The sequence below is a fragment of the Hyperolius riggenbachi genome, chromosome 4, assembly GCF_040937935.1.
Source record: "Hyperolius riggenbachi isolate aHypRig1 chromosome 4, aHypRig1.pri, whole genome shotgun sequence".
NCBI classification, from domain to species: domain Eukaryota; kingdom Metazoa; phylum Chordata; class Amphibia; order Anura; family Hyperoliidae; genus Hyperolius; species Hyperolius riggenbachi.
Window position 1 is genome coordinate 153928250 of NC_090649.1, and position 23225 is coordinate 153951474.

General features: G+C 44.3%; 1 protein-coding gene across 6 annotated transcripts in view; it reads left to right on the forward strand.

Moving 5' to 3' along the window:
- RHBDD1 (rhomboid domain containing 1) overlaps nt 1-23225 on the forward strand; it is a 118715-nt gene that overhangs the window by 56922 nt on the left and 38568 nt on the right. For 2 of the 6 annotated variants that reach the window (XR_011031374.1, XR_011031375.1), the window contains exon 6: nt 5407-5544. The exons of the other annotated variants lie outside the window; for them this stretch is intronic. The gene's annotated coding sequence lies outside the window, so the exon portion shown is untranslated. Of the gene's footprint in view, nt 1-5406; nt 5545-23225 lie in introns of those variants that run through there. 6 annotated transcript variants of the gene reach the window in all.

Genomic DNA, 23225 nt, shown 5'->3' on the forward strand with positions numbered 1-23225 from the left:
TTGCTTTGCTTTATCTGGAGTTTGTTAATGAATAGACTGAATGTACAGTCGTGTTGTGTCTGCTTGGAGGGGGTAAGTCCACCACTGCCTACTCTAATTACCAAGTTTTGGCTTTTAAGTTCCTTTAAAACCCCTTTTATCCTTTTGGCGCCTCTGTTCTCTTTTATAATAATCTTGCCATACACATGCATCACAAATGGCGATTATTCAGAAAAGCACGTTAAATCATTCATTGCACGTAAAATTTAAAGAGCATTATGCATGTATGCATGCCTTGATCAACATGTATGCATGCCTTGATCAGCGGATTGAGGGTGTTTACTGTTGCCCTGGGTGTGTGTGTGTTGCTCAGTTAGAGGCGGAAGTCGCAGAGCTAAATAAGCATCTCGCAACACTGAGACGCATACACAACATGGAGAACAGCTTGGATCTCACGATCCAGACACTGGATGGAACCGTTGAAGATGAGGAGGGTGGAGTACAGCCGGACCAAGAAGCAGAGGCAGCCGCTAGTTGGGTCACAGTTAGAAGGGGTAGGGGAAAAAGTGGCAGGGAGGCTAGTCCCGAGTTGTCCCTCACTAATAAGTATGCTTGTTTGCGTAATATTGGGGAGGATTATTCAGGAGTAGCAATGTTGCAGCAGGATGTGCTCCTTAGCAACCAAGGGGCAGACTGCTGTAACGAGAAAGGGAATAGGAGTGCAGCTAAGGCTAGACAGGTACTGGTGGTAGGGGATTTAATTATTAGGCGCACAGATAGGGTAATCTGTCGAAGAAACCGTGAATGCTGTACAGTCTGTTGCCTCCCGGGTGCTCGGGTTCGACATGTAGCGGAAAGAATTGACAGATTACTGGGTGGGGCTGGGGAAGACCCGGCTGTCATGGTACACATTGGCACCAATGAAAAAGTTAGTGGGAGATGGAAGGTCCTCAAAAATGATTTTCAGGTACTTGGAGATAAACTTAAAGCAAGGACCTCCAAGGTGGTGTTTTCTGAAATACTGCCAGTGCCACGTGCTACATCTGAGAGACAGAGGGAGCTTAGGGAGTTAAATAAGTGGCTGAGAAATTGATGAAGGAAGGAAGGGTTTGGGTTCCTGGAGAACTGGGCAGACTTTGCAGTCGGCTACAGGTTCTACAGCAGGGATGGGCTGCACCTTAATGGGGAGGGTGCAGCTGCATTGGGGGAGAAGATGGCTAAATGGTTGGAGGAGATTTTAAACTAGGATCTGGGGGGAGGCGGGAGGATAAAGTCTCAATACGTAGACAAGATGAGGTAAAAAGACAGTGGGAGCCTAACATTATGGGGGGTGGAGAGGGGGGTGGGGACAGTGTAAAGATTAAGGAGGTTGGTAAAAATTCAAGTAGCCCATTTCATGTAAACAAAATTGGTAAATGTGGTGGTAAAAATATAAAGTGCATGGTAACCAATGCTCGGAGCCTTGCAAATAAAATAGACGAACTAGAGTTCATTCTGAATGACAAAGGCTATGACGTGGGAATAACCGAGACATGGATGGATGAAAGCCATGACTGGATAGCTAATTTAAAAGGATACAATGTGTTTAGGAGGGATAGAACAGGGAAAAAAGGTGGAGGGGTTTGTCTCTTTGTTAAGAATTCTCTTACAGCTGTCCTCAACGATGAGATGGAGGAAGATTGCGAAGATGTGGAGTCCGTTTGGGTAAATATTCATGGTGGAAATAAAAGTTGCCAATTGCTTATTGGGGTATGCTACAGGCCACCTCTTATTAATGAAGCTGCAGAACTGTGATTACTACAGCAGATTGAAAAAGCTGCAAGTAAAAATGAGGTCATAATTATGGGCGACTTCAACTTTCCAGACATTGACTGGAGTATTGAGGCTACCCATTCTGGTAAAAGCAGCAGATTTCTGGCAGCACTACAGGACAATTACTTGACTCAAATGGTAACTGAACCAACTAGGGGGAATGCGTTACTGGATCTGATCATTTCTAATAGACCAGATAATGTATGGTTCAAGATAATGTGCAGGTTCAAGAACATTTGGGAAATAGTGATCACAACATGATAAGGTTTGATCTGGTGACTGATAGGCCACGGGGCAGCGGGACCACTAAAACTATGAATTTTAGAAAAGCAAAGTCCAATCAAATTAGGCAGGCACTAAGTTTGGTGAACTGGGATAATGTACTACAAGGGGAAGACACTGAAGGGAAATGGCAAGCTTTTAAACTTATACTCAATCAATATTGTAGTATGTATATCCCATATGGAAACAAAATATCTAGGAATAAAAAAAGGCCTCTATGGATGAATAGAAAGGTTAAAGATAAAATGAAGAGGAAAAAGAATGCCTATAAGGTCTTAAAACAGGAGGGGACCGAGGCTGCACTAAGCAATTATAAGGAGTGCAATAAAAATTGTAAAAAAGAAATTAGGCAGGCAAAGATTGAAGCTGAAAAACAAATCGCTAAGGATATCAAATCTAACCCAAAAAAGTTTTACAAGTACATGAACTCTAAAAAAAGAAAGGTTGACTGTATAGGACTCCTAAAGGATGAGGGTGGGAACTCAATGGTGGATGACCAAGGTAAGGCAGAGTTATTAAATGCTTTCTTTGCTTCTGTCTTCACAAAAGAAACAGCACTGTTGCAAACTACAGAGGCGGAAGAGTCTCAATCTTCTAACTGTAATATTAAATACTTAACGCAGGAAGAAGTGAAGGCAAGACTAAATAAATTAAAAATAGACAAGGCACCTGGCCCGGATGGCATGCATCCTCGGGTCCTAAGGGAATTAAGTTCAGTTATAGATAAACCCCTTTATCTTATCTTTTGTGACTCTCTTGCAACTGGCAGAGTCCCAGTGGATTGGCGTACAGCCCACGTTTTCCCATTATTTAAGAAGGGCAAAAAATCAGATCCAGGAAATTATAGACCTGTAAGCTTAACATCAGTTGTATGCAAACTATTTGAGGGGTTACTAAGAGATACTATACATGACTTCATAGTAGAAAATAATCTTATTTCTCAGCATCAACATGGGTTTACTAAAGACAGGTCCTGTTTGACTAACATGCTCAGCTTTTATGAGGTAGTGAATGCTAATATGGATATTGGGAATGCTGTAGATGTGATATACTTGGACTTTGCAAAGGCCTTCGACACTGTTCCCCACAAAAGTCTGGTGCAAAAGTTGAGGATGCAAGGACTGGGGAAGAGTCTGTGTTCATGGATAGGGAACTGGCTAATGGACAGAAAACAAAGAGTTGTGGTCAATGGATCGTACTCAAAATGGGAGACTGTTAGCAGTGGGGTTCCACAGGGGTCTGTTCTGGGTCCAGTGCTCTTCAATTCATTTATTAATGACCTAGTAGATGCAGTAGTGAGCAATGTTGCTATTTTTGCAGATGATACAAAATTGTGCAGAATCATCAACTCTCAGGAAGATAGTGTCATATTGCAACAGGATCTGGATAGGATGGCTATGTGGGCACATACATGGCAGATGAAATTCAATGTTGACAAATGTAAGTCATGCATTTTGGACGTACTAATGGTCTAGCACCATACAAAATAAATGGGATACAGTTGGGGACATCAAACTTGGAGAAGGACTTAGGAGTACTCATTGACAGCAAGTTAAATAATCGTACTCAATGCCAAGCCGCTGTAGCTAACGCTAACAAAATTTTGGGATGCATTAAAAGGGAAATAAAAACTCGAGATGCTAGCATAATGTTGCCCCTGTTTAACTCTCTGGTAAGGCCACATCTGGAATATGGAATTCAGTTCTGGGCACCACATTACAAAAAAGATATTGCAGTTTTAGAGCAGGTGCAGAGACGAGCAACAAAATTGATACGTGGGATGGAAGGTCTCACTTATCAAGAAAGGTTAGATAAACTGGGTTTATTTAGTCTAGAGAAAAGACGCCTTAGAGGGGATCTAATTAACATGTATAAATACATCAGAGGGCAATATAATAGCTTGGCGGATGAGCTTTTTGTCCCTAGGCCTTCTCTAAGGACTAGAGGACATGATCTGCGCATGGAGGAAAAACGTTTTAGCCATTTATTTAGGAAAGGGATCTTTACAGTAAGAGTGATTAAGATGTGGAATGCATTGCCACAGGAAGTCGTTATGGCAAACTCTATACCTGCATTTAAAGGGGGCTTAGATGCTTTCCTTGCGTTGAAAGACATCCATGGCTACAATTACTAGGTAATGCCTAATGATGTTGATCCAGGGATTTTATCTGATTGCCATCTGGAGTCTGGAAGGAATTTTCCCTTTAGGGGCTAATTGGACCATGCCTTGTAAGGGTTTTTTCGCCTTCCTCTGTATCAACAGGGATATGTGAGGGAGCAGGCTGGTGTTGTACTTTATACTGGTTGGACGTATGTCTTTTTTCAACCAAAATAACTATGTAACTATGTAATTACATAACCTGTGTACTGCAACTCTCGCAATAGCCCAAGTTGTACTATGACTTGTGCAAATAGCAAAGGTGCATACTAATGAATTGGCAAAATAATTAGTACAAACTAGATCCAACTAAACCTTTGTGTACCTGTAGGTATTGATGTCACGGGAAAAAAAATATTTCATGATCACATCAGATGATTTGTTTATCTTGCGTTGATTTGATAACCATATGTGCTGCTCCGTTTTCTGTTAAGCAGCCCATTTTTTTTCTATGCGGGAAGAGTTTTGAAGCTACCTGCAAATACTGGTGCAGTAGCATTTTGCCAAGTTTCATCCAATTTTGCAGACTGCTATAGGGGAAGCCACCATTGTCAAGTGACATCTGAACATGTCATATTGTCACCTCAAACCATCAAGAACAGTAACAAAGTGTAACCCAAAAACGCCAAGAACAGTATTTTAACCAATTTCGGACCGACGCAGTTTAAATCTACGTCGGGCGGGTGTCGCTGCAGTTCTCACCGGACGTAAGCTCTACGTCCCATTCACCGCACGTTCCCGACGCTCTGTCCCCGCCGCAATGTTCTGCCCTGCCACCTCTATGACAGCAGAGCACTGTGAGCCGGGCAGGAGCTGTTTTCATTGGCTTCTGGCCCTGTCATTACTGTAAGCCAATTGCACAGTGCTCTGCCGTCATAGAGATGGAGGAGAGAGCAGCCTGCGGCGCGGGGACAGAGCGGCGTGACCGGCGGGAGCGACGGATTTTTGCGGCGATTCGTCGGTATGTGGTGTTTTTAGTGTACCAGCAGCCTCTGGTCCTTAAGGGGGCAGAGGCTGCTGGTGCCGAAGTGGTTAAGGTAACACAAATTTGGCATGTGTACGTAGATGCTGAATATATCCTCTTTTTGTGGTAAATAAGTCCTGTGTTTCAGTGTAGAAGGTGGAATCAGATAATGGTGTGCTGACCTTACATAGTCCCCTGTATTTCCCCGCAGGACACAATCATTCAATTTGCTGGTCGGAGCCCCAGGCCTTTCTGTGCATGAAATCCTCCCGCAGGATCAAAGAAGAGTCATCTAAAGATCACACAGAACATGAGAAAGGGAAATTTTCTCACTACCACAGAATAACATTATCAAAGTTTAAAAGGACAATGTTATAGGCCTTGCTTGCACTTGCAACGCAGGTAGCTTGGTGACGCAGGGCTCTGCGTTGCATCGCGATCCTCCCAGATGCGCTTGCGATTCCATTCATTTTTAAAATTCCGACATGCATGCAACCATGTGATGTGATTTCTTGTTGAATCGCAACGCATGCATGGAAACATCAGACAGTGCAGTCTATACACTTCTGACATCCCAGTGATTGCGCGACTAAAATCGCACAGATGGAAACAAGCCCTGAATAAAAAAAATGTCACTCACTTTTTTCTAATAACCATTATTATTTTATTATTTTTTGTTTAAGTTGCAATGATTTAGAGCTTGTTTAAATAAAATATCAAGAATAATTAATGACTTATTCATACGTAAGGCCAGTACCACTCAAAATAATTTCATTTATGAGGAGCTGAATCATGTATTTCTCTGGTATTCCTTTGGCAAGAATCCTCCAGTGTATTCCCCAGCTCTGCCCACCTGCCACTGTCACACCAACACTTTCATTATTACTTTGGCCCAGAGGTTAAGGAGGGCCCAGGCAACAATAGAGTACTGGAGGACACTGTTAGAAGCCTCTAATGCTGGGGATACACGGTACGTTTCTGTACCATGTATCGACCAGCTGATAATATTCAGCTAGCCCGATCAAGCCGCTCGACCCCTGCCCGCTCGATTCCCGCCTGCTGACAATGGCAGGGAATCGAGCGCTGATAAGGAAGCGCTGGCGGGGGCAATCAGTAATTGATCCGCGAGCACGCGGGGACGCGGCTGGGGTCAATCCGGCGGCTAATCAAGCCGCCGGTCGACCCGTGTATTCCTGGCAGTAGGGATTTTTTTTTTGGGGTGGAAGTGGGTAGGTTGCCCTTGGTTCTCTTTAAAACAATGTGTATATAATGCTGTACAATACTTAGCAAACAATTGTAAAAAAAAATATATCACTGTAGCCTCACCTCCCCATCCTCAACCCTTGTTGACCCCTTACACCACCATGTAAGTTACATGGCTTAGAAGGCAGTGCCAGCAAGCCTGGAGCTTCTTCTACTGGCACGGGCAGGACCACTGAAGAGGGAAAGAAGAACATTTTATTGGAAAATGCACACTACTTACAATGCTGAATTTCAACAAAAAACTTTTTTTTCGTTAGTAAATACCTCAGATATTACCCATTTTACATATTTACTTAACAGATAGCAACATAAGCCCCCGCTTTAATTAACCCTACCTGGACAGCCAAAGTGGTAATGAGTAGTGTTGGGCGAACAGTGTTCGCCACTGTTCGGGTTCTGCAGAACATCACCCTGTTCGGGTGATGTTCGAGTTCGGCCGAACACCTGATGGTGTTCGGCCAAACTGTTCGGCCATATGGCCGAACTAAGAGCGCATGGCCGAACGTTACCCGAACGTTCGGCTAGCGCTGTGATTGGCCGAACGGGTCACATGTAGTGTTGGGCGAACATCTAGATGTTCGGGTTCGGGCCGAACATGGCCGCGATGTTCGGGTGTTCGAGCCGAACTCCGAACATAATGGAAGTCAATGGGGACCCGAACTTTCGCGCTTTGTAAAGCCTCCTTATATGCTACATACCCCAAATTTACAGGGTATGTGCACCTTGGGAGTGGGTACAAGAGGAAAAAAAAATTAGCAAAAAGAGCTTATAGTTTTTGAGAAAATCGATTTTAAAGTTTCAAAGGGAAAACTGTCTTTTAAATGCGGGAAATGTCTGTTTTCTTTGCACAGGTAACATGCTTTTTGTCGGCATGCAGTCATAAATGTAATACATATAAGAGGTTCCAGGAAAAGGGACCGGTAACGCTAACCCAGCAGCAGCACACGTGATGGAACAGGAGGAGGGTGGCGAAGGAGGAGAAGGCCACGCTTTGAGACACAACAACCCAGGCCTTGCATGAGAACAAGAAGCGTGCGGATAGCAATTTGCATTTTGTCGCCATGCAGTCATAAATGTAATACAGATGAGAGGTTCAATAAACAGGGACCGGAAACGCTAACCCATCACAGATGTTCATTGTACATGTTACTTGGTTGGGGTCCGGGAGTGTTGCGTAGTCGTTTCCAATCCAGGATTGATTCATTTTAATTTGAGTCAGACGGTCTGCATTTTCTGTGGAGAGGCGGATACGCCGCCGATCTGTGACGATGCCTCCGGCAGCACTGAAACAGCGTTCCGACATAACGCTGGCTGCCGGGCAAGCCAGCACCTCTATTGCGTACATTGCCAGTTTGTGCCAGGTGTCTAGCTTCGATACCCAATAGTTGAAGGGTGCAGATGGATTGTTCAACACAGCTATGCCATCTGACATGTAGTCCTTGACCATCTTCTCTAGGCGATCGGTGTTGGAGGTGGATCTGCACGCTTGCTGTTCTGTGTGCTGCTGCATGGGTGTCAGAAAATTTTCCCACTCCAAGGACACTGCCGATACCATTCGCTTTTGGGCACTAGCTGCGGCTTGTGTTGTTTGCTGCCCTCCTGGTCGTCCTGGGTTTGCGGAAGTCAGTCTGTCGGCGTACAACTGGCTAGAGGAGGGGGAGGATGTCAATCTCCTCTCTAAAGTCTCCACAAGGGCCTGCTGGTATTCTTCCATTTTGACCTGTCTGGCTCTTTCTTCAAGCAGTTTTGGAACATTGTGTTTGTACCGTGGATCCAGAAGGGTATAAACCCAGTAATTGGTGTTGTCCAGAATGCGCACAATGCGAGGGTCGCGTTCAATGCAGTCCTAGGCCGAAGAGGTCATAGCCTAGGGTCACAAAAACCTGTTTATTTGGGCAATTTCAATGGTGGCGAGTCTGACGTACATAAATCGCAGCAATGGCCGTTAGCAACGTCTGAATCTCATGAAATGTCTCATGCAGGTAGAAGAAATATTGTTAGACTTGGGCTTCAAAGATGGGTTCCCTACATCTCTGCAAACCAGAGTTACAGGGCTCCAAATTTGGTAAAATCCCCCATAGGCTTTCATTGGGCCTCCTATTTACAGTTCCAAAATCTCACATCTTTTCAAAGGGCAATTGCTCAGCAGTGGCAAATTTTCTAGCATTGTAGGGACCCTTAGGGGGAACATGACTGGTGAGTTTCGGGCCCCTAGCCCGAAGAGGTCATAGCCTAGGGTCACAAAAACCTGTTTATTTGGGCTATTTCAATGGTAGTGATGGTGACGTACATAAATCTCAGCCATGGCCGTTAGCAACGTCTGAATTTCACGAAATGTCTCATGCAGGTAGAAGACATACTGTTAGACTTGGATTCCAAAGATGGGGTCCCTACATCTCTGCAAACCAGAGTTACAGGGCTCCAAAATTGGTAAAATCCCCCATAGGCTTTCATTGGGCCTCCTATTTACCGTTCCAAAATCTCACACCATTTCAAAGGGCAATGGCTCAGCAGTGGCAAAACTCACCAGTCATGATCCCCCTAAGGGTCCCTACAATGCTAGAAAATTTGGTACTGCTGAGCCATTGCCTTTTGAAAAGATGTGAGATTTTGGAAAGTGAAATAGGGAGGCAATGAAAGCCTATGGGGGATTTAACCAATTTTGGACCCCTGTAACTCTGGTTTGCAGAGATGTAGGGACCCCATCTTTGGAATCCAAGTCTAACAGTATGTCTTCTACCTGCATGAGACATTTCGTGAGATTCAGACGTTGCTAACGGCCATGGCTGAGATTTATGTACGTCACCATCACTACCATTGAAATAGCCCAAATAAACAGGTTTTTGTGACCCTAGGCTATGACCTCTTCGGCCTAGGGGCCCGAAACTCACCAGTCATGTTCCCCCTAAGGGTCCCTACAATGCTAGAAAATTTGCCACTGCTGAGCCATTGCCCTTTGAAAAGATGTGAGATTTTGGAAAGTGAAATAGGGAGGCAATGAAATCCTATGGGGGATTTTACCAATTTTGGACCCCTGTAACTCTGGTTTGCAGAGATGTAGGGACCCCATCTTTGGAATCCAAGTCTAACAATATGTCTTCTACCTGCATGAGACATTTCGTGAGATTCAGACGTTGCTAACGGCCATGGCTGAGATTTATGTACGTCACCATCACTACCATTGAAATAGCCCAAATAAACAGGTTTTTGTGACCCTAGGCTATGACCTCTTCGGCCTAGGGGCCCGAAACTCACCAGTCATGTTCCCCCTAAGGGTCCCTACAATGCTAGAAAATTTGCCACTGCTGAGCCATTGCCCTTTGAAAAGATGTGAGATTTTGGAACTGTAAATAGGAGGCCCAATGAAAGCCTATGGGGGATTTTACCAAATTTGGAGCCCTGTAACTCTGGTTTGCAGAGATGTAGGGAACCCATCTTTGGAGCCCAAGTCTAACAATATTTCTTCTACCTGCATGAGACATTTCATGAGATTCAGACGTTGCTAACGGCCATTGCTGCGATTTATGTACGTCAGACTCGCCACCATTGAAATTGCCCAAATAAACAGGTTTTTGTGACCCTAGGCTATGACCTCTTCGGCCTAGGACTGCATTGAACGCGACCCACGCATTGTGCGCATTCTGGACAACACCAATTACTGGGTTTATACCCTTCTGGATCCACGGTACAAACACAATGTTCCAAAACTGCTTGAAGAAAGAGCCAGACAGGTCAAAATGGAAGAATACCAGCAGGCCCTTGTGGAGACTTTAGAGAGGAGATTGACATCCTCCCCCTCCTCTAGCCAGTTGTACGCCGACAGACTGACTTCCGCAAACCCAGGACGACCAGGAGGGCAGCAAACAACACAAGCCGCAGCTAGTGCCCAAAAGCGAATGGTATCGGCAGTGTCCTTGGAGTGGGAAAATTTTCTGACACCCATGCAGCAGCACACAGAACAGCAAGCGTGCAGATCCACCTCCAACACCGATCGCCTGGAGAAGATGGTCAAGGACTACATGTCAGATGGCATAGCTGTGTTGAACAATCCATCTGCACCCTTCAACTATTGGGTATCGAAGCTAGACACCTGGCACAAACTGGCAATGTACGCAATAGAGGTGCTGGCTTGCCCGGCAGCCAGCGTTATGTCGGAACGCTGTTTCAGTGCTGCCGGAGGCATCGTCACAGATCGGCGGCGTATCCGCCTCTTCACAAAAAATGCAGACCGTCTGACTCAAATTAAAATGAATCAATCCTGGATTGGAAACGACTACGCAACACTCCCGGACCCCAACCAAGTAACATGAACAATGAACATCTGTGATGGGTTAGGGTTTCCGGTCCCTGTTTATTGAACCTCTCATCTGTATTACATTTATGACTGCATGGCGACAAAATGCAAATTGCTATCCGCACGCTTCTTGTCTTCATGCAAGGCCTGGGTTGTTGTGTCTCAAAGCGTGGCCTTCTCCTCCTACGCCACCCTCCTCCTGTTCCATCACGTGTGCTGCTGCTGGGTTAGCGTTACCGGTCCCTTTTCCTGGAACCTCTTATATGTATTACATTTATGACTGCATGCCGACAAAAAGCATGTTACCTGTGCAAAGAAAACAGACATTTCCCGCATTTAAAAGACAGTTTTCCCTTTGAAACTTTAAAATCGATTTTCTCAAAAACTATAAGCTCTTTTTGCTAAAAAAAATTTTCCTCTCGTACCCACTCCCAAGGTGCACATACCCTGTAAATTTGGGGTATGTAGCATGTAAGGAGGCTTTACAAAGCACAAAAGTTCGGGTCCCCATTGACTTCCATTATGTTCGGAGTTCGGCTCGAACACCCGAACATCGCGGCCATGTTCGGCCTGTTCGGCCCGAACCCGAACATCTAGATGTTCGCCCAACACTAGTAATGAGCCCATTGTTTCTTGACATTAGGATAAGGGTACTTTGCAAGGGGGAAGAGGTATTGCTTTTTCTCCCTCCCCAAATTTTGAACCCATGCAGGCTGTTGTCGGTTGAAGAACAGAGCCCCACACTGGTTTGCATGTCTACAATAAACCTGTTATCCGGTAGGGATCTGTTGACCGCACCACTGAGATAGAAACTCTCCAGCACAGAGTCTAAGTGACCACGGGTCTTCACCAACACCCGCCTAGTGGGCATGCTGGAACACCCCCAGACTTCGCTACCTAGTGCCCACCAGGTTGCGCTGAAAGTAGTTCCACAGTGTTTTGGAGAACAGGAGGACGCTACTGGATGGGGATCCGGTAAGCTGAAGAGACGTATTCCAAGAGACAAGCCAAGGGTCAGGGCAGGCTGCAGACAACGGAGATCGGGGTCACAAGCCAAGGGTCAGGGCAGGTGGCAGACAACGGAGATCGGGGTCACAAGCCAAGGGTCAGGGCAGGCCGAGATCAAGGATAATCAAGGTCACAATGGGAGATCAGATATAATAGTAGAAAGTGCACTAGTAACAACTAGCCAAACTGCCAGAACAGACAGCACTGCAGCTGAGGGCAATGCTGCTTAAATACTGGTGGAACTTGAATCTGGCGCCAAAATTAACGCTTGCGCATGCGCAGTGCTCTGCGTGCGCACACACAGACCTGCGCATGTGAGCGCAACTCCTAGCATGTGCGCAACGCCGTATGGAGTGATACCCTGAGTGGGCCTACAGGACTCAGCATTCCCCCGCGCGCACGCGTAATGACGTATACGGGAACGTCGGGAGCTGCCAGCATGGTGAGTATGACATTGCCCCCTCCCTAAGGGCAACCTCCGGGTGCCCCTAAGTCCTGGTTTCTCTGGAAATCTCTGATGGAACTGCCTAATTAATCTGGTAGCATGAACATTTTGAGCAGGTTCCCAAGAGTTCTCTTCCATAGCAAATCCTTTCCATTTAACTAGATATTGAATGGAGTTCCTAATTCTCCTGCTATCCAGTATCTTCTCTACTGCATACTCCTCAAAAACGTCAACTAGAACTGGTAAAAGAGAACAAGAAGAACGTCCAGGAAACTTACTAAGCTCAACCTTCTTCAAACAGGAGATGTGGAAAACTGGATGGACCTGTAAGGTGTTTGGCAGAGACAACTTAAAAGCTACTGGATTGATTTGCTTGATGATCGGGAAGGGTCCGATGAACTTTGGCCCCAGCTTCTTAGATGGGCAACGAAGCTTCAAGTTTAATGTAGAGAGCCATACAAGGTCTCCAGGTGCAAGACTTGGCCCATCCCTTCTGCGTCTGTCGGCAATTCTCTTACCTCTCTCCTGGGACTGTTTCAAGATCTCTTGGTTCCTACTGAAGTTATCTGTGATTAAAGATATTCTGTCTTGAACTCCTGGAACAGTGGATTCTGACCTGAGACCGGGTAGAATGAAGGATGGAATCCATAGTTCACAAAAAATGGGGATTGATCGGTGGAAGCATGGATAGTGTTGTTGAAGGCAGATTCTGCAGTGGCCAAGAATGAGGACCAGTTATCTTGTGGTACGGAAGTAAAATATCTGAGGTACTGTTTAAGAGTTTGGTTCGTTCTTTCCGTCTGGCCATTGGTCTGAGGATGGTACCCGGATGACAATGAGGTATGAATATTGAGAATCTTGCACAATTCTTGCCAGAATTTTAAGGTGAACTGGACTCCACGATCAGAAACCATATCAATTGGTAATCCGTGAAGTTTAACAACTTCTCTTAAAAAGATCCCAGCAGTCTCTGCAGCCGTAGGTACCCCTTTAAGTGGAAAAAAAAATTAGCCATCTTGGAGAATCGGTCAACCACCACCAAAATGGTAGTAGACCCCTTAGAGGGAGGTAACTCTACAATAAAGTCCATGGCAATGTTCTCCCAAGGCCAGACCGGAATGGGTAAAGGGTTCAAGAGACCCCAAGGTTTAGTTTGAGGACTTTTGGATCGGGCACAAACCTCACAAGAGTTCATAAAATGGTTACAGTCCTTTTTATCATCTCAGGCCACCAAAAGGTTCTCTGTAGTAATTCAAGGGTCTTGTCGATTCCGAAATGACCTGCTAACTTGTCATCATGGCAAGCCTGAAGAACATGAAGTCGAGACTCAAGAGCAAGAGTTCCAGCTTTTCTACCTCTTAGGCAGCGAGCAGAGAGATCTGAACAAAAGAGGCTTCCCCTGTGGCTGTTCGGCCATTTAACCTCTTAGGTTCCTGTTTAAAGATGAGGAGGAACTAGTGGGGAAATCACCAAAGCATGGCATGTGTAATGTCTCTTAGAAGCTCTTCTAAGCTGCAGAAATTAAATCAAATGTTAAGAAAGACTAATAGACAGATTCAGAGCGAGCAGAGGCAGTATAACAAACGTACATCTAAAGGGATGTCGGGATGCCTCTTACTATTGCTATTACTGCACAGAACAGCTTGTATCAACAGAGACACTCTTCTGCTGTTACACTCTTCTGCTGTTACCGAACAGGTTTTTTGGCAATGGGCTTTGGTAAATTATCGAACTTCTACCACACCTGTGAACATTTTTATGAATTAGCACACAAAAGTCTAAAATACCGAATGCGGTAATTTAACGTCCAGATTTTTTTTATCGCACAGCCTTTTATGAATCGAGGCCGATATCTGACATTATTTGCCCTCCCATTCCCTCCAAGAAACCAAAGACTAACTTTATACAATTCTAAAAAAAAAAAGTTTGTGACAGTGTCAGCAATCACTAAACCTGCACCACAGTGATGACAATGAAGCAGTAAAGCCAGAAGGAATTATCTTGTCTCTCCGTCTCAGAATTAGAGAAACTGCCTAACAATGAAAAGAGCTGTGGCAGGAAGCTCAAGATACAGCTGCCAAAGTCTCATACACTCAGTAGCCAGGGGCCATCTCAGCTGATAATCTAGCATGTGCTCCGGTGTCTGCTGAGGTCGATTAATAATTCAGCATGCCTGATCTATAAGTGACAGTCAGTGGCGAAGTCCATTGCTCCTCTCCATACCCATTTTGTCAGTAGCCAGTCTGTTGCATGATGTCCCTCCTCCCATCACCTTAGCAACAGATGCATTGTTCTGCTATAGCAGAGTGAATTATCTGTACAGCACTTGGCACTCAAACTATTGCCCAATCCATTCTGGTGACAAGCATGTTATCGCATCGCACTGTTATCTCATCGCACTGCTGCACGGGTCATTAGTGGGAACATCAGACAGTTCTGATATCCTTGCGGACAACACACTATGGCCTCGATTCATCATTGTCTTTGAGATAACTTTTTCCAGTTTGTTAAATTACCGAATTCGAAGTTTATCGATTTCTAGTTTTATTCATCAAGGTTCGGTAACGTGTCGATATTTCCATTTTACAGAGGTAATTTAACACAAGGCCATAAGATTCCCATGGAATTGTGGGTAAAAGGCAGTCCTTTGAGAACTACGTAGCAACATTCTGAATAGGGCTTTACACCTGGACCAAGATTCTGGAAGTGGCTTGGGACAATCCCACAATTTGATAGGAGCCTTTTCTAAAAAAAAATATAGTGCAGCTAGCAAATTAGTTAACCCTGGCACTGAAGATGTCCTGGTATAGCAAATAAATCTATTTTCTTGCAAATTGATGTAGTTCTAGACCTTATTCTTGCCCTTCTGTGCCTTTGAATCACTCTCAGCTGATACATAACCACTTCAAATGGCTCCATTTTCTCTGTCAGCAATGATCTGACAGGAATAACGACAGAGCAGTGAAGGAGATAACTAATCCTAAATGTAACGCTAAACCACGCCCACTTTCATTTTCATGAATTGCACATTCTTCCGTTTTAACGCATCACTAACGAATGATTACTGAATTATTACCGAATGCTCGCTAACAGCTGTAGATAAATTTGATGAATCCTGAAATCAACTTAACGAATTCGGTATTTTACCAAACTGTCGCTAACCAATTCGATAAGTCTTGATGAATCGAGGCCATATATGCATTGGTGAAATGTGCATAGCTATGTGTAAGTGGAAACGAGGCCTTTGTACTGTGCAGATTCAATCACCAGGATCCTCCAGCCAGGCCACAGTGGTTTTTCTATGTAAAGTTGCATTATATCAGCTAAAGGCATGCTAGTGGTGCCATTATAACAAAGCAGGCTAAAAGCGGGGATTGTTCTGTAGGAAAAAAAACAAGGTTGTCCTCAGGTCTATCCAACTCCAGTCTTAGAGGGCCATATCCATTTCATTTTGGAATGTCTGAGGAAGCCCGGTGGGCGGGTGATACTAGTAACCGAAGCTGAGCCGTGTGGTGACGTCACCCGCCATACAGGACCTGCATTTGGATGAGTATGTGAGGCAGCAGAGCGGTAACGCGACCAAGAGGAAGGCTACAGCCGTTCGCTGTAGGAGCAAGCTGGCGAAAGAGAGGGACTGTGAGTGAGGACAAACAGCCTGACGGAGGTGGTGAGAGCGCTCTGAGGCAACTACACATAACTCTCATACCCTATACACCTGCCTTCCTGCTTGTACTGGCACGCACCCGCTATGCTCAAAAACTGCACGCTGACATGCTTGCTACTGACCTTGCTTGAACTGCATAATACGCTTGCTAGATCAGAGAGACTGCAGTTATAGCAAGCAAGATGAATCATAAAGACAGATGCCCAACTGCTGTTCATACCAAGTAATCCTGGTGTTTGACATAGAGCACAGTGACAAACGTCAATCTATACCTCAGGAGTATTTATGATTGAGGCGCCTCTCAAATTACTCCCGGGAGTTTATAGACATTGTGTGCATGTCATTGGTTGTGTGTGGTGTGATTGACATAGCCGGCTGTGTATGCTAGGCAGTTCAACACCTGATGCAGCTCATTTTATGTGGATTTAATGGGATGCTTTGCTTAGCAGAATAAATAAAGGTTTAATTGTTCATGAGACAAGTGTGATACTATTGTTTTGCCATATCCATTTCAGTGTTTAGGCGTGACGGAGTAATCGAGAAATGTTCTACTTCATGAACCACACTTTTCCTTATTCAGTCCCATCAATTTATGCATGAGGACCTCGGCCCTCAAGGATTGGAGTTAGATAGCACTGTGCTGAGTAAAATGAACCTCTGACATAACATTAATAAAAATGTGTTCGCCTACTTTTTATTACCCATTCGGTTACCATATTTGCTTTTGTGCACAAGCAATAATGTCTGTTTACAAATTACAAGTTCCCAAAGTACAGTTTATCTCCTCTGAAAGCTGTCATTGCATTTTATTCATAGATTTTAATATAGAAATACAGCAGCTATCTGGTGATAATTTCTCATCTGTCTCTGCTTGTCAGCTCAGCACAGTTCCTTTTCAGCATGTGGCTGGCTTTATAGTAATTGTAACAGCAGAGGAATATAAACAAAAGTTGTTATCTCTTTTTCGGATGCGGATCGCAAGCTGAAGGGCTTTCCACTGCAGAACAAAGTGCTGTGTTTAACTTTTTGAATGCTATTCTGCTACAGTTTTTTTGTGATATTAGGTTTAAATGTTGAGTTTTAGACCACTGTAAACCTTCTTATTTAAAGAAGAAGTTGTCTTCTCAGGATGCAGAGCAGTAGTAAACGTGTGCACCACCAGACACTATGTTAAACGGTTTGTGTTTCTGCTTTGGAGCTGTATTTAGCAACGCAATGAATTCTGCAGACCTTTCCCAGCATGTAAGAAAGACACCTTGTATTCAAGGAAGTAGATGGAAAGCAATCATTGTTGAGTCAGTGATTTATAACTAATAGCTGCTGTGTCGCCAGAAGCCAACTGAAGCAGGGATATTGCCAAAACATTCATTTTATGATCCTGTTTGAAGAGCATTGATGGGCTGTTTGTCCTTTATTGATATATATCGCACAGCCACAGTAAAAAAAAAATGTGAACCCTCCGTAAACTAATTCCCAGTAGGGTGACACTATATGACTACAGGAAACGTGTTTGTAAATCCTTTACACATAGAGTAATTATCAACATTGTTTGACATGTGCACATCTGCTTCTTCCAAGGCAGACAAATGCAAGACCGACAGGTCTTCAGTTGATGAATAATGTTCATTTCCTTACATTGCCTGCTTGTCTGCGCTTGCACTTTTATCTCTGGAATGTTTCCACTATGTAGTGGACGTCACCTGAGCATTTATTTCGCAATATAAAGTCCATCTAAAGTCAGTGGATGATTTGTATGTCCCTATGCGATGCTTTGTATGCACTATATAGCCACTACTGCAGAGCTCACCGGCCTCTACTAGATGAAACAGTGCAAAACAGTGCTGGAAATTTGTGCGCATTATGCGCCACCATAGGCCACAATGTAAATTACAGCTGTAGCGGCGCTCATGCAGTAATTTGGGCACTGTCAAAGACGGAGCCCAAATTACTTTAAAAACAGCGTAATTCGGCCAGCAGCAATAGCTGGCAGCCGAATTACATCTTACCCCTAAGTTCATAGCGGCCTGGAGGGGGAATAGTAATTAACGCCGCCGGGACTTTTGCAGGGGCAGGGTGAGACATTGTTTGGCTTTACCCTGCCCCATTTTTGCATGTATGCTCTACTAGATTGTGTTGACAAGACACTCGTAGTGACAAACTGCCATTGGAACTACAGTATGAGTTGTGATATTTAATTGTGCCCCTCAAGGATGAAGATGATTAATATTAATGAGGAGAGTGGTAAAAGAGCTCAACTGACAACCATTTGTTTATATGATTGTGATTATGTCGAGATCTTTACTGCTCCTGCTCATTTCTTTTTTACCAACAAGTTAAAAAAAAAAACTTTTTATTTCTGTCGTTTCTAATTAACATAGTCCCATCCAAGAGACATCCACAGGCTGCTTACTAAAAATAATGATGGGAATTGTGGTTCAGATATAACTAACTGCTGCAAGCCATGATATGGCGCAATGTAGACCTGGGCCCAGGGGCGTCTCTAGCCATTTTGTCACTCCAGGCGAGAAAACCCGTGGCGCCCCCCCCCCTCCCCCTCCGTGAGGTGCCACTTGATGAAAATAATCGTTTTACCGTAAAATAATCGTAACGCAGCAATGATTCACTTAAAATCGTAATGCGGCAATCTTTCACTAGAAAATAACCATAACGCAGCAATGATTCACCATAAAATATAATGCAGCAATGATTCACCATAAAATAATCGTAATGTGGCCAGCGTTCACCAGGAAATAATCGTATGTGGCCAGTGTTCACCAGGAAATAATATAATAATATTATGTGGCCTGCGTTCACCAGGAAATAATCGTATGTGGCCAGCGTTCACCATAAAATAATCGTATATGGCCAGCGTTCACCAGAAAATAATCGTATGTGGCCAGCGTTCACCAGAAATAATCGGATGTGGCCAGTGTTCACCAGGAAATAATCGTATGTAGCCAGCGCTCACCAGGAAATAATCGTATGTGGCCAGCGTTCACCAGGAAACAATCGTATGTGGCCAGCGTTCACCAGGAAACAATTGTATGTGGCCAGCGCTCACCAGGAAATAATCGTATGTGGCCTGCGGCAAGTGTTATGGGCGGGCTGAGGGGGGGGGGTTGGGACTCAGGGCCAGCCAGGGCGGCATATAAAAAATTATCAAGAGCAGAGGGCACTCACTGTGAGGTGTCGCCTCGGCAGATAGTGTGTGTGCAGTGTAGCCAGCCGGCGGTGGCACTGGTCCCTGGTGCGTCACATGGTGCCTTCAAGCATTTGTGACAGGCGGGGGGCGGCGCCACACGTATAAACAAACTAGCGTGCGGTAGTTCGCGCTGCATGGAGAGGGAGAGGGGGTGAACTAGTAGGCAGCGGCACAGCACGTATAAACTAACTAACGTGCGGCTGCTCGCTCTGAAGGGAGACGGAGGGGGCGGACCAGCAGGCTGAGCTGCCTGTCACAGCCGGCCCGACGCTGAACTGATAATGTGGGGAAAAAAAACACACGCACACAGCGCGGCGAAAGAGCGCCCACGCCCACCCACGGTGCTCCAGGCCAAAATTTATAGTTGCCTGGTGACAGAGACGCCTCTGACTGCATCTGTCCCCTGGCTGTCTCGCTCCAGTGTCTGTGTGCAGCCAGTGACACAGGTGGGGGATCAGACTGTCAGGGGCATAAGCTTGCTGGCCGCTGGCTCCTGGTTTGACTGGCGTGGGGTGGAGTTAAAAGCTGGGCCACACGAAGTAAACACTTTACCTGTGTGGCTACTGAGAAGAAGGGGCACGGCTTTAAAGAAGGAGCCTGGCAGAGAAGAGCAGTATTGATTGCTCTATTGGCTGGGGAGAAGTGGAGGTGGAGGCACTGCTGAGCACATGGTAGCGTGCCGAGCACCGGGGACTGAGTCGGAAGGAAATATAATATTAAAAAAAAAAACATGGTCACAGTAGCAGCGGCGGGGGAATGCGCCTCACCACCGCATGGCGCCTCCCCACCTCATGGCGCCCCAGGCAACCGCCTATACTTGCCTGGTGGGTGAGACGCCCCTGCCTGGGCCTCACATCTAGTAGATTCTGCTTTCAAAAACCCTTTAGCAGCCAATTTATTTAGAGGCTTGAAAGTGCTCCAGGCCGATCTATTTTAGCACATTTTTTTATTTCTTATGTGTTACATTTCCTTGATTCTAATTAGTACTGCTGTAATGTGTATTTATGGCCACTTGTCACTAGGGGCAGGGTGAGATAACAGAGGACTCCTGCTTTCAGTTTCTATATTTTCTGCTAGTAGAGAGAGATCAAAGCATTCCAAGAATTTACAGCACTATGAGTTCTGCCGGCTGAGGTCAAAAGCAATGCACTTATCTCAAACGAGATAACTCTATTGAAGCTGCTAATGGGTTCAAATTTTGTTTTCAAAACTAATGGCAAATAGATGCTTTGTAACTGTATATCAATCTTTATCACTATTGAGAACTTTTTAGCATACTCTTCTTTACAGAACTTTGGCCAGTCCAAATCTGAAACACTTCCAACTGTTCTGGTTTCCGCCCACAAACCAAATCCATGCTGGTAACTTAACTGGTGCCTGGTCAGATAGGGCCTACTGTGCTGCACATGCCTGTGACTGTGGCAGGGATGTTAGACTGTAAGCACCTTTAGGGACATGGCCTATTCTGCAATCCAGAGTTATGCATTCAATTCACTTTTTCTCCCAAGTTTCCTCCTAGGTGGTATTTTCACGCTTTATCAATAAAATGCCTTTTAAACCACCAGCAAGCAAGAAACTACTTAATTTTGACAGCACTTTTTCACCTACTCTCTGGTATTTTTTAACTGTGGAGTGCTGAAAAGAACAGAAAAAAAATATCTTCAAGGAGAAAACTTAGTAGAAAAAGTGAATTAAATAAGGGCCATAATCTCTTCACTGCAAACCTCCAGGTCCACATACCAATATGCATGACAGTGTCCTGCCCCTTCACAAATAATACATGGGTCACTGAATCATTAGCATGAAACACAGAGGTCCACTAGAGAGTGCACAGGCCTGTGTGGTCAGGTGACTGCCCACTCAGTGCCTGTTGGCAGCAACAGGCAGCCTTTTTGGAAGGTACAAGGACGAGGCTTTTTGTATCTTTATTGTTCTGAGATGGGCTTTGCCACAGCCACGTTAAGTGCTCAGTTACTTTAAAGAGACTCTGTAACAACATTTTCAGCCTTATTTCTTCTATCCTATAAGTTCCTATACCTGTTCTAGTGTGGTCTGTCTTACTGCAGCCTTTCCTAGTTGCACAGTGGCTGTATTATTTCTGTTATATAATCTAATCTTTCCTTTGTCGGCTCAGGCACTCAGGCAGGAATGTGCTGCTCTGCTTGTGATAGGATAGAAGCTATACACACCCTCTCCACGCCCCCTGCAGGCTCTGTATGAATCACAGACTGAGCTTCTCTCAGCCTATAACATGTTGGTTAGCAGCCATGTTTTTTGTTTGTAAACACTGCCTAAAAATGGCAATTACAAGCCAGGATTGCAGCAGGGAGTGGCAGAAACAGCAAAGAGGGGTCCAGGAGAACATAATGAATAGAATGGTATGCTTTTTATTGTAAGAATTTTACAGTACAGATTCTCTTTAAGGTTAATGCCCAGAGCACATTTGTTTTAATTAATGACAGAACAAATTAAATGGGATATACTGTATTTCCCATGAGAAGTAACGCATTAAGAAACATTTCAAGGGCTGATTAATGATTGAAACCAAATAGCTGGCCCAAGTCAAAGTGCAGAGGGTGAATTTGTAATTAGGAATACTCAATATGCCTGTGGCTAATAAGAACTGGGTGTTTAGCCCATAAATCAGCAAACAAGCGTCTGAACATTAGGGATGGGTAAAGTTGTTTGGGGAGCCTGTTGGAACAAAGAAACAATGTAAAGGATTACTTCACTTTAGTATAAAAAAAATCTTATCTACCTTCACTAAACAAATCAATGTTGCAGCTAAAATACTATCTATAGGCAGCTGTATAGCCTACTGGTTAAGGGTGCTGTCTTTGAGGTATGGTTTGAGTTATTGATCAGGGGTTAAATCCCAGCTCAAGCCAGTAAGTAATACAGTAAGGAGTCTCTGGGCAGGGCCCCCTAATGTTCCTGGTCACCCATGGAGCACACCCTAAGTGGCTGCAAGGGCTTTGAATCTGCCAGGAAAGCCCAATATAAATGTTGTGTGTCTTGTATTGTCTTGTCTATGCCTCATTGGAGATACCTTAATAAATCAACCATAAATCCATTAGAGCAGCTCCTTTCCCACTGCCCAGAGGGCTGTTCTGTATGGTGAGGGTTGGTTGAGAATGGCAATAACCTTTCAATTATAGTTTGCGTTTAAATAACACTGATTAGAAGCTATGACCATCTGATATAAACATACCATGGTCTGCCTCCAGGGGGTCTATGTGTAAAGAAGCACTAAACATGCAATCTGTCGCTTCTCATTTTTGAACACAGAAACATGCCGTTGTCCTATTTATAGAGATGTGATTAGGCACACCGCTACCACATCATATATCTCTGCAAGAGCAGCTTTGATACCTTAAAGGTGGAGCATGCTATTAAAATCTGTGTGGGGCAGAGGAGCTTGCATTCATCAAGCCATCCCACTCGGGGGGCTGACCCTCTGTCAACAGGTAGCTGCCAGTGGCAGCAGTTTCTTTTAAAGCGGACCTGAACTCAGAACGTCCTCTCTGCTCTAAAAAATAAGCAACAGCATAATAGCCTATAAATAAAAACATTTCTTTGTTACAGCTGGTACAAATACTAAAATAAATCTGCACTGTATCTACTTCCTGAATCATTGAAGCAAACATATTGTTAACAGCCTGTGCTTTCAAATGGGCTTATCTGCCGCGTACGTACAAAAAGGGCGCCTGGACAAAAAGGGCGCGGGGTGTAAACTCTAAATAATAATTAATCATTAATAGGGTTTATAAATATAGTGTGCTATATTTCGTTTACAAATAATGTTTAACAAAATTATAAATCATTAAATAATGTTTATGAAATCGGAAATTGTGAAAACGTTAATCTTCCCTGTTTCAAAAGTTAAACTTATAATTACGTTTATAAAAAAAACAATAATATATGTTTAATTGTTATAATTGTATATTATTGTGAATAACCGTCATTTATGGTTTGTTCTTATAATAAAATCTGAAAATATTGTTTTTAAAGACGATATAAATAACTACGTTCGTAATAAGTGTTGTAATACATTAGTAATTATTACTAAAATTTTACTAAAACTATACCTAAGCCTACTCTTACACAGAACCCTACCTGTACCTATCCCTAACCCCTAGACTCCCCTGTTGGTG